The sequence below is a fragment of the Diuraphis noxia genome, unplaced genomic scaffold (genome assembly GCF_037042655.1).
Source record: "Diuraphis noxia isolate RWA-SAM2 unplaced genomic scaffold, SU_Dnox_SAM2 contig0003, whole genome shotgun sequence".
Classification (NCBI taxonomy): Eukaryota; Metazoa; Arthropoda; class Insecta; order Hemiptera; family Aphididae; genus Diuraphis; species Diuraphis noxia.
Window position 1 is genome coordinate 77,038,718 of NW_028301713.1, and position 13,650 is coordinate 77,052,367.

General features: G+C 27.2%; 1 protein-coding gene across 1 annotated transcript in view; it reads left to right on the forward strand.

Moving 5' to 3' along the window:
* LOC107173563 (uncharacterized) overlaps nt 1-13,650 on the forward strand; it is a 321,113-nt gene that overhangs the window by 140,076 nt on the left and 167,387 nt on the right. The gene's annotated exons all lie outside the window — the stretch shown is intronic.

The following is a 13,650-nucleotide window of genomic DNA, read 5'->3' on the forward strand; positions in this document are numbered from 1 at the left end:
TTTTCTCTCCTTTATATATTGTATCTCTACATAAAAATGTATTACTATGTATAATTTTGTAAATATAATGTTCGTCCAATGGCCATAGTAGCCGCGGACTTGATTCTAATAATAATAAAAAAAAAAAAAAATATATATATTATATATTACGTAACAGGTAAAATATAAATGATATCTATATACCTACATTTCAGACAGTGTTTATATGAAAATGTTCTTTTTATTTATTTGTGAAATTTTCATAATAAAACGTTTAAGTATTTAATTCAATAATATAAGACTGTCATTGCTGCCTATAATTTTACTGGTAATGATAGTCTCGAAGTTTTTTTCAATTAATTTCTCAATCTTTTTGAGTGGTGTAGAGGTTGACATAGTGCTTTCTGAGCATCTCATTTTTAAGTGGATAACGTATTTTGACTTTTTTCTGGCTTCTGAAAAAAATAATCGTATTATGCTCATTTTTTTTTTTTAAATTCATAAAGGGAAGGTTATAAATTTATGTTTTTAAAATCATTATATGTGATTTTAAATGTATCTACTTTTGATAGACGAAACGTTAATTTTGACATCTATAAAGTTGACATTATCAACGTATTATTATGGGTTGATTTTATACTAATACAGTAATATATAACCAAAAATATAATGTTCATATTTATTACGAATTCTGTCCATCTTATATTTAAAATAAGATATAGGATATCACCAATCTGAAACAAAATAATATTGAATGTCGCCAATCTCCGTGTTACACATTATTCACTTCGGGTCGTATTTATTCTATGTAATAATAAATATAATCTTGAGAAAGCCGTTATAGTGGTGGCAAAGGGTTGCGCCCTCCAGATTCAAATTTAACCTTAGACATCATCTTGTACTCGCGTATTTTATCTTTTTTTGTTTTGCTGTTCGAGAAATTCAATTCTCTTAGTTCGGTGTTTTTCTTTTAAATTACATTTTTAGAGTGTATCGAATTTCGACACGGACAATAAACTTTATGAACTCGAACGCAATTGAAAATCTGAAATAAAAATCGTGCATACCTTGAAAGTACTATATAGGCAGTTTTCCGTGGACCTTTGAAGACAGAGTTTGTCTATTTTTTTTTCTCTGTGGTGGAAAATCTTTAATAATAGTGGTCTCAACATAAATAGGGTGGATAATTTTTTATAGCTATTATTAATTTTATGAACGATCGTTTCAGTATCTATTAGTTAATGTACTACTGTAGTATACTCGAAACATAACATTAGATTTCATTATTGCGTGTAATGCATACACAATAATGACATGATTAATTTGATTACAATTGGGATCGCAAGTCACATTTTATTTTATTTATTATGACATAATTATGATTGTTGTATCTGTAAGATCCAATGACGTAGACTTTAGAAGCATGCAACTATTGTAATGCATAATAAGCGTATATATATTTTTAATTTTAAATTGCAAAAAATGCGGTAAGGGCCAAAAGTAACCACTTATAACAGTAATGAGAGATCCACCACACATATATAGATAGGGGTGAGTGAAAACAGCCAAGTAGACATTTTCTTCTCTGAATTATGAACGGAAGCTTTTCGAGAGTCCACCAAAGTCTCTTTCTCTCTCTCTCTCTCTCTCTCTCTCTCTCTCTATATATATATATATATATATATATATATATATATATATATATATATATATATATATATATAAATTATATACGTGCAATGTACATATATATAATAAGTACCTGATTTTAAGTGTGATTTGTCTGTTCTAAACACAAAAGGGCGCTTTTACTACCCTATTGTTAATATAATACATTGCGGTTCTTTCCTACATCTTCAGTCACCGCCGTTTTTCGGTATTATCAGTTGGAAGGGGCGTCTCTGTCGAGTATGTATCCTTTTTTTTTATCGTATAGTATATACGAGACATCTTCATTTTTAACACACGTCTCGTTTTCCAATTCGTTCTATTCTACGTCCGTTATTTTCGTTAATTTAGACATATATTTATTTTTGAATTATTGTTCATTAATAAACATTTGTTATTTTTTATTAGTATAGATAATTTAGAAATTTTATTTCCAATTTAATCGAAAAAATACATTATGATTGCTTTGTTAAACCGATGTAACGCAATGTAATTTGTAATAATTGTAAATGGTAATTAAGACATTTTGACTAATGTATTTAAGATCGATAATATATGTATATATATAAAATTATATATATCTGTATAGATCAAATAATATTATACAAAACATTGTTCAGTAAGTTATAAGTTTGATAAAAAAAAACACAGTATATTTGATTTTAATTAATAGGTACAATAGTGAATAGTATTGTTCGTTATATTTACTAAGCTGGTTTTATAGAGCTCTCTCATCAGACTATAATATACTATTATAATATTATATAATATTATAAAATATTTTATTTGTTATTTTAATGCATGGGTGGTTCAGGTTACCCAATCATTATAATATTATATTATACTAAACTAATAAATATTAATATACATTATTTAGTGAACCAATATGTGAACGAAATATTGATGTTTTCTAAATAATTCCATTCTTAATATTTTGTTTTGAAACAATAATATATACCACATAAATGTCTTTTTAATTACAATTTTGGTTTGGATATAAATGTGAATATAAAAATAAATATTACTCACGGAAAATATTAATTTTTCTCTTTGTGTCTGTGTGACTGTGTCAATTTATGTAAAATGTTAAATAGAGCCTAGCTTGGTGTGTGACAACTGTAAGCTCCGTGAATTCACAGAAAATGTATGACGTGAAATTTAAATTTTAAAAACATAAATAATGGTTGCAGAATACTAACATTTTTGTATTTAGGGTTGCCGTGCCAGTGGTAATATAGAGATTGCTGTACGTATTTATCATTACAAATTCTTTTCTTGAAAATTCTGGAATGCACTATTTAGACTTTCACGAATTCATTATTATATAAATCTTCAATATTAAATACATCTTGAGTCCCAGAAAATTAAACTAATAAAAATAACTATATTACATATAATTTAATGCATGAAATTCTACAGTGTGCACTAAAAATTAATTTTATAAAACTGCGTTTATTTCCTATTTTGAGATTGAGAAATGTTTGTAATTATTTACTTAACGATATTTCAGTTTTAGTTTTAAAAGATAATTTTTGGGTTTAGTTTTGTTTACTATGAGAATCCTATGGATAAATTGTTTGTTTTATCTATTTTTAGTACGTTGTAAAATTTAATTTTGGTTTATAAGTTATGTTTGTAAAAATTATACTTAAATCATAATGGTGGCTGCATCCGAGTTCCGTCCCGAGAACCTTTTTTTATACCAATTCCGTCCCTGTTAAAAAAAAGGTATATACCAATTCCGTCCCAGTTAGAAAAAGGTATATACTAATTCCGTCCTTAATAATTTTCATAATTTAGTCGTAATAATTAATATAAAAATTGTTATAAAATGCATACAAAAAATATAAGTATTCATATTATTAATACATTTTCATAATTTATTGGTCATAATGTTATATACATTTATAATAATAATTAAAAATTCAGTAAATACTAAATAGTCAAAGTATATATACGTCATATTTATAGTAAAAAAACATACATTTTTACAAATTTGTAATTGGATTGAATTTATAGGATATTTTTTTTACAAATTCCAATCGTGATATTTGACCTGAACTGTATTCATACATTTTTTCTTTAATAAAATCTTCTTTAGCTAATATGGGTTTTCTTCGTTTTATACTGCTTCTTAATTTGATGTAGGAATCTTGTTGAACATATTTTAAAGCTTCTATAAACTGATAAATATTTGGGTGGGCATGATAAAACATTCCATTGAATTTAGAATGGAATGATTCACAGTTATTTGTGGTACGTAAAGTACTATGTGAAAATTCAGCCCATATACGAGGTGGAAAAGTAGATTCAGGTGAAATATAATTATCAACTAAGTAATCCAAAAATAAATCTATTTTTTCATCAACTGGTTTGATTCCCATTAGATCAGAAGCAAAAAAATCACCTACTTCGTCTGGTGTTAAAAATGGCAATCCAAATATGTACTTTAAAAATCTACCAATCTCAGAATTATCATTTCTAAAAAAAGTGGACAATTTAAGATCTTGAATTTTACGCCACCATGATTGCCCTAAGTGAAATCGACATCCTCTTAAATTTATCTCTGGCCAAACTGCATAAACAGCAGTATGTATAGCACTTTCAAAATCTGCGTAAATGGTTTGTGGTGTAAATTGTAACTGGAGCTTATCACATTCTGCACATAAAAATTTAAACGCATGTTCATACGTGTTTTTTGCTTTGTTTGGCAGTAAAAAAAATACTAGTGGAATAAAACTGTTTGGTTCTTTTAATCCATGAATAGTAAAAAATTGTGTAAATTGTTTTGGGCAACATTTAAAGGTTCCATCAACATAAATAGTACTAATTTTGCTTAAATGAGATAAGTTTGTATTGCAAGTAAACATAATAATGTGTGTAATTGGATCATTCATAATTAAAAATTTTTCGTCATTATTAGTATGTATCGTAATTTGTTTCAATAGTTCATGAACGTCTTCAATGGTTGTGGGTAATTTTGATAATATGGATGACCTAGCACGATGTATATTTTTTCTAATTAAGTCTATATCATTAGAGGTAATAGTATTAATATCATGATTAGAAAGTTCTTTATGAATAAGTTTAGCTGGTTTTTCACAAATATCATCAACAGCTTTTCTTTTTAATTTATTATTAAGTTTTTGACGATTTAAATTAGTTTCTTCGGTTTTATCATGGCTGTGGTCTAAATTTTCAAAGACAATTTCTTTTTTTGAACCTGTTGAATGGTGTTTAACAATTATTAATTGTTTTTATTGAGGTATTTTAGAAAAAAATCATATATCTGCATATTTACAAGTTTAATGAATATTTGGTGAATATTTTAGTGATTTTAAGAAAATATTAGCATTATATTTTAAGCATTAAAGAACCTAAATATCCACTCTTTAATTATTATAAATTTAGTTATCTTACCAATTTTTATATATGCTTTGCATTGTTTTCGAATGCACTTCCATCGTTCAATATCGTTATTCAGCTCTTTGTGAAAACAAAATTTAAATTTATTTTTAATAATTAACATTTTACCTTTTTCACTGTACATATATTGTAGACTATCCATTTTTAATATATATTAACGAAGCACGGACACGCACAAATAACGACTGAAAAGTTTATTTAGTTCAATAACTGAAATCATATTATCTTTATTTCTTAATAATATGATATTATTAAATTCGATTATTTTGTGCGGTAACTGATATCATATTATCTTTATATCTAAATAATGTGATATTGTTAAATTCGATTTGACACGGGACGGAATTGGTATATCCGTCAAAAAAACCCTGGACGGAACTAGTATATCTAAAAATTCAATTTTTATAATTGGGACGGAACTCGGATGCAGCCATAATGGTAACCACATGATTTTTCAATTTTCAAAAAAAAAGATAAATATTATTTTTTAATTAACTAAAAGATTGTAAACTCAAGCAAAGTAAACAACAATTAAATTCGTAGCCACCTGTTGAGATATGAAATATGTTAAGACAAATATAATTTACACGTAGCCGATTGCATTTTCGTTGTAAATTAACATTCACATCTATGATGTTATCCGTAGGATGTCGGTTTTTAATGTATTGCTGATATATATAAGCCAATATTATTTGAGTGTTAATTTTAAGTTGTTTGTATTAATAATTGATTTAAAAAAAGTTTATTTATTTATTTTTAAATATGTTGAATCTATGTGTTGCAGGTAAGTGATTGATGTATTATTACCTAATAGAAACGACCAGTACCAGTATTATGTTATGTTCAAGTAAGACACTGCATTTAAATTATTACATTTAAACGTTTAGGTTAACGTCAATAATATCGTAATTTGTAATTAAAAAGTAATGATAACTTTTATTAAATTTATATACCTAACCATTATTTATTTTATTATTTATTAATTTTGAAGCCACAACAGCAGTGATTATTGGTTTTTCACACTGAAAACAATTAATGCATTATAATATTATTGTTATGTTTTATATTTTAATTTATGTTTATATTAGTTACGACGATTAAATCGTAATTATTACTTTGCACACAATACTGATTGCTTTTGTTTGATTATGTAGGAGAAATATAAATCGAACAACCAGGTGATTTATCATCAATAATTTAAAATCGTCTTTTATTTATAAATTATAAACAAGGAACTACAAAAACAACTGTCGTGTCATCTTGTAATGAATTCGAATGATTTAAACCCAAAAATAAAATGGGGATTTTGAAATAAGGTTTTTATAATTATTATTATTATTAGTTGAAAATAGTTAAATACCGTCTTATTTGGTTTTACGATTTTGTTTACATTTTGAATGAATATGTCAAGACCGTAAAGCTTAAAATTAAAACATGGCTAAACAATTAGGAATTTTGTATTCTATATGCTATTGTTTTCGCGCTCGGATTCAACTGAAATATTAATCAGGAGGAATTTTCATTTAATATTTCGGGTTTTCTTTTAATTTTTTTTTTTTTTTTTTTAGTTTCTTAATGTGCAATGATTGCATATTTTCATTGCTGTTGTAAAAAACGTCCACCAAATCCATTCTTTGTGTAAGCTTATTCTGGGGATTCGTTATGATTTATATTATATATGTTAACAATTATTCATCAATTGAAATTATATGATGAACAAAACAAGAATGATTCTTCTCCTATATTTTGATATTCACATAGAAATGTGCCTAATTTTGACTTTCGTAACTGAATAAATACAAGATTTATACATTTAGATTATACGTTTTGGTTATGTATTTTTTATTGGTCTTATGATGGTAAGAATTTTATAAATGTTTATTCCAACGAATTGACTATAGTTGGAAATTCCATTGTTCATTTATTTTATTATGCTCTTAAATTCACATTAAAACGACGAGACAAAAATATATTGATTTTAATAGGTATGTACCTACTTTATTGTGTCATGTGAAAAATCTACCAAATGATTTTTTCTTAGCTGTAATAATTTGAAATTTTATTTCAATTAAGTACTTATCTTTTTTTTTCTATAGTGAATATATTTGTACAAATCCATTAGTTTTTTTTTTCAAAAATATTAAACTGTTCGTTTACCTATTTAGTTAAATATTATTTTCTCTAAAACGTTTCATTTATTTAATACGTCATTTAATTATTTGGTTTAGAATTTAATTTAAAATGCTCTAATAATTTTAATTGGTTTTATAAAAATATTTTAAACCATAAATATTAATAAAGAATACAATTGTCTGGGAAAATGAATGGATTACTCAGTATTTACCTTGTTCCATTTGTACTCATTTTTAATAGCAAACACAAATGAAACTTTTTTTGTTCCTGTACCTATGTCTGATATTTCTTTTGTGTTGAAATGTTTTTTTTTTTTTTTTTTGAAAAGTTTTTTCTTCATTCAATATGATTTTTATTTTTTACTAATTTTTCTGCATCTGTTTTTTAATATTTCAATTGAAAATTTTCGTAATTTCTGGATAGGTATTCAAACCGATATTTTGTGATCGCGATAATAATTACCAAAAATCAATTGGATCTCAGAGCTGTACATTTAAGGTGTCGCAGATCTGGGTTTTAAACATTTAAAATCTTACAATATTATCTATGGTACATTGTATATTGTATTATGTTATAAATTAGTAATTACTGTAATGAACCAAAATTCTTCGTTTTTAATCACAATAATTCACCTTATAAGCACACTATCTCATATGGCAGTCAATTTAATCACTTATAATATACATTCAGGCGTTCATTTATATAATATGTACATTGTTAGAAATATTAATTTACCTATTTATTTTATTTTAGAATACAACTATGATAATTATTTTGAAGCCAAAATTAATTAATTAAGTGTTAATTAGGTAGTACGTTATTTTATATTGGTATGTATATTGTACCGATATGTGTAAATTTTCATTTATATTCTATAAGCGTGAAAAATTTCAATCTCAGTGCATAAAATGACTGAATCCTTCTTTTGTCTTTTGAGCAGTCCAATATAATAGTGTTACAAGATGTTTATAGAACGAGAACGGTTAAAAACCAATTAAATGCGTGTAGCGTGTTTTCTATATGTCAATGTAGTTGTTCAGAGATGTTGTTTCATAGCTGGCATAGTGCGATGTGAACGCTGTAAATTTTGTTGTTTCGGAATCGGCGCACATAAATGGGAAGTAGATAATACCATCACATTCAACGCGAGTATTGGACATTTTCTCGGTTGGCGAAACATAGTCTTGAAAATATTACCTTTGTTCGTTTATGAAGTTGTAAGGCAAAGGAATTACAAGTATGTGTTTACACTGGTTAACCGCATCGTGCCCGCCTATTGACGTTGGAGTAAAAACTTTTAAAGTGGGTTTTGGGTTCTACGAATTTGAATTATATCATGCTTTATATTATCACTACGTGTTAAAAATGGCTATTTAAAATTACATATCCATGTAGATATACGTTTAACTGTTATTGATTGATATTATAACGAACTCTGGTGAGTTTTCCATTACAACATGGAAAGTATATAAATGTATTTAATATAAAATATGTAATTATTATGACAACCCCCCTCCCCCAACTCAAGATTAAATTTTAACAATGGTTCTGGATGTATGGTTGGTTCTTTTTAATAACTTCAATACAGTTTGTGAAATGTGATCTACAATTTTTAATTATTTCCTTAACTGAGAATAAATAGAACTGCAAATGAATGAATATGGTGCTAAATTGATTTGTCACTCGGCAAAAAAAAAGAAAAAAACGGTGGTTTAATAATTTCAGGTTTTTATCAAAACTCCAGTGATTAATGCAAAACATACATAGGCATATATATTTTTTTTTTCGTTAGTTAACTCCTTTTGAAATGATTCGATTTTTTAACTTTGTACTCCCTGAAGAATGTAAAATGTTTCTGGAAGAACTAATGAAGATATTATCTAGTTGGTACTTTTGAGGGTCGTTAGTATAAAAGCCCTAACATATTAACTATTTATGCCAAAATTCCAAAAATCTAAATCATATAAGTAATCAAGTAATTTTGTTTGAATTCCGTTTGCTCGCGACTAGCTCTTCCTTTTAAACCTAATCTTTGGGAAAACTGATTCACCATCTCTCTTTCAAAATATTCATTTTAGGGTCCCTGCATACTCGTAACATTGCCCCTTTCACTATACCGACATTAAGCACTGACTATCTGGTTAACGAACCCCTTACTCGTTGAATGAGACATGCAAATCTTGACCCATTTTTCTCTTAGCTACTATATAGCTTATTTGTAATTTTTGTTGTATTTTTATATTGCTGTTAGTTCTATATCATCTATAATCTTAATAATGTAAATATTAACTTTTTTATATCTAAATTGGGCTTCCGCCGGTCTTATTAATAAATAAAATAAATATAATAGGTTAGTCTTCGCTAAATTTTTTTTATTCTTTTGCAACTGTTAATCATTGAATACAAATTTAACACATTTATTATAGGGACTTATCAATGACGAAGTACCCACCTACATTCATCTAATCAATGTACAGCAGTTACTTACTTGACAGTTTTTTTTTTTTTAAGTTGATTTTATTCAATAACGAGATACATTCGATACCTACAATAGTACACCAGAGCTATTATACCTACCTTTCCCCCTTTTTACACTCGCAAACTGAAATGTCCTCACTGTTATGGGTTGGTTGGAATTTGAAATATAGTTTTAGTAAATTTAATTCGTGTAAAGTTATCAAGAACATTTTCTGGTTATAATAACCGAATCATTAATTTGAATTCTAAGTTTTAGAGTTTTCTATCGATCATTTATGTAATAAGTGGGACACAGTTAGACGGTATTGGATGTGTTCTAAATCAATACTTACAGCTATTTTCGAAAAACTAAATTACTCTTCTGATATTTGTAGTTCTTTTACAACGTAATTCCTTTTTTAGTCCTTGATATGTCATCAGTTTACGAGGTGCAGGGGAGAACTACCTCGATGGATGTATAATGACGTGTTACTATAATAACATAATCAACAATGGCTAATGTAATCATTGATTTTTTTTTATGGTGGTCCCTTTAGTTATTCACTACCGCTTCATTAAGTCCACCAATTCATTACTGTGTATAAAGTAGTGGGCACTTACATATATATTTTTTTAATCTTGAAAAGCAATTTATTAACGTCCCTTAGTATTGTGTATAACGCCCAGAAAATACGGGACTATGAGTTATTGCGTTTGCTCATAATAAATGTTGTCGTTACATAATGGTCAAAATCGTAATATTTATAAACTTCAAATACGTAATAACAATATAACCCTTGTCTCCGTGTTTGCCAAAGCCGCGCCCGGTTCATTTATTTCTTTAATTTTCCATGATACAAATTTTCTAGATTAAAAGAAGGGTGTAAAATTGATAAGAGCTGTTTTATACTCACAATAGTGTAATTATAAGTTATAATAAATGCCCAACGATAAATTACAATACATTTTTTTTAAATTGGTGTATTCATGTGGTATAATATATGATAACGCTGGTCTTTGTATATGTTGTTTATTCTTTGGGACAGTTGTGTATTGCATCAACATATATTGTTCAAATAAATGTATTTTGCAATAATTTTTGTCCTAATAATATAACAGCTGCATAATTGCTTTATTAACTTTCTATAGTGGCTACAATGAATCTCATTTTTTTTTTCATTTATTATGTATTGTTTTAGTTGATGATATTTTAAAACATAATCTGTAGACTCTGACTCTCAAAAATAAGTAAACCAAATAATTGTTAAATTTTAATTTGCTTTAAAGTTATGTCGTATATTTAAATGTTTAATATTATGCTAATTAGTATTTACTTAATTATTGATATAGGTAATTTTAAGGTAATAAAATATCTTCAACTTGTTTTGAATATACTATAGTATTTATTAAGCACACTAATCTAATACTTGGTTTTATGGATAGATTTTTATTTTATTTTTTCATTATATTTCTGTGCTAATATCTTTTTTCGATAAATGGATGTGACTGCAGTAGTTCTTATAAAAGTACTTACAGTTAGATACTAACTGAATTTTTGTTATTTTATCAACTATTCTAAACTTTTATTTTTGTTTTAATTTTTAAAATTATTATCATAATTTAAAACACACTAGTGTTGTATTGGAAATTAGTGATGTTTGATATAACCCAGATAATCTTCTATATTATGCTTTGATTTTTCTTCTTATTGTTTATTTATTGTTAATAATTTGCCATGAAGTCATATTAATATAACATTTATGCCCCTTATTTTATTTTTTATAGTTATATGTTATATATATTGCACAGTGCATTTTACTGTATTGTACATAATTTATTCAAAATAGCTCAAAGCCTCTGATTTTGGACAATGTTATGTACGACGGACATTATATTGAGTGGTCAAATACAATTTTTTTTTTTTATTATTCATCGGACGCCTATAATGTCAATATTTAGCAGGGGATTGGCCTTAATATTTTTATAGTTCATATAAGTGGTTTTAATCGAATTAAAAGGATCAATAATATATACATTATACATTAACAGGTAAGTCAACAAATTGAAACCTATGCACGTCACATATTATAACTATCCCTCCTCTTACTCGACGTTAACGTCGGTCTAATATCTCTGATGTTTCCCGAGGGATTAATGTGCTCAATTATTTGGGTATTATCGTCAATAAACGTTTCCACTTAATGCTATAAATCTTCTGTAAAACCTTTACAAATTATCTAAACGTACAACTTTGGTAATCGAGACAAGCACCATGCGCTCGTTGCCATTGGTAGTATATTGAATATTCTAGAAATCACGTCGATAAAATAAAACAATTCTGTCCGAAGTTGGCATGGCATTGACTCTAAAATACTTATGTAATTAGTTGTAATGCTTCTCCTTTGCTTTATATCTTATTGTAGAAACCCTAGAAACCCTCTTTCAAGTAAATAGTATTTATATATATATATATATATATACACGTTAAATATGTTTCGTTAGTCAGAAAACTCCTATAAGATCAATTCACTTATCGCTCTATTTACTATTGTACAAATTCTAAGCATTCAATATCTGATAGAAAATTTTCAAATTTCAATAACACTCAATAAAATGGCTAATTACATTTATATTTTTGAACCAAATACTGTACCCAATACCGTATACAATTTATTTTTATTTTGTTTTCTTATAAAGAAGAATTTCGTAAAATAGGTACGTGTTTTTTATTTATGAATAATAATTTTTCTAAAATGAATCGTATTATATTGCGTTAAAAACGTTAACATGTCCAATGTTTACAAATGTATACAATCTATTCTATATTAACTTAAAGCTGTAAATGCATTTTTTTTTGTGCAGGATAATCTCAGAAACAGTGTACCGGGTTCATTAAAGGTATATTTATAGATTTTTCGAGACTAGGTGGATAGGTTTATCTTCTTTTTAAACCTCAAGTGGTTATCTAATTTAGATTAAAAGACATACTACTGCAGTTTTTTTTTTACTTACCTATGTTTCTTTTGTTATTTCTATATTACGGCTGATCATGCTTAGTATTTTTATGTTATAAATTGCCTAAATTAAACCCAAAGTATGTTTCACTAATAGACCCAAAAATGTGTACGTACATTTCACTAACAATATAAACAACTACTAACTACACAGCATGGGAAAATTTGCTCTTTTTTAATTAAAAAATGATTTTATTTTTGTTTTTCATTCATCTTCCGATCTTGTTATGTAGATGAAAAGTAGTCAATTTGTATAAATATTGCATACATGTTAAACATACATACGTCATTTTTAAATGAACTCATTAGATATTTAAATGCTATTTTTCTCGAAACTCGTGCAAATAAATTTATCTATCCAAATATTTGGAAAAGGTATCGTAATGGATGAATCGACTTTGATGGTATTTTCACCGTTTGGTGTGGTTCATACGTAACGAAAAATCATCAGATGGGTGATTTTTTAACCCAGGTGATATACCTAATACAGCTATTTTGTTATTATCACCATAAATTCCCAGTCCGAAGGATCACCTGATGATCAGATAATAATGTTCTTTAAGTGATTTCTTGGGAAACTTGTGTATTATAGTGTTTTACTTATAATGAACTCTATGATAACAATATAGTACTTTCCACATTGTTTATGGTGACGTCTGTTATTGTGCTTGTCGTTTCGGCTCGACTCCAAAATATTGTGGAATAGAGGATTCGCAAGTAGAAAAACACACCTGTATGAATCACCGCGAACTGGCGTGGTGTGGTGACGGTCTCGGTCACGGGTTGGTAAGGGGTTAGTAGGGTGGTAAGGAGCCGAGAGCAAATTAGACGTCACGCGGGACATCCAAAAAGGGTCGGGCCCAGTGCATTATATTTATGGCTCCGTCTGCTTCGGTTCCTCTCCAGGAATTATGACTCACGCCCTCGCTGCCGCAGCCGCTTCTATTCGTGTACCCAATTTGATTGCATTGCA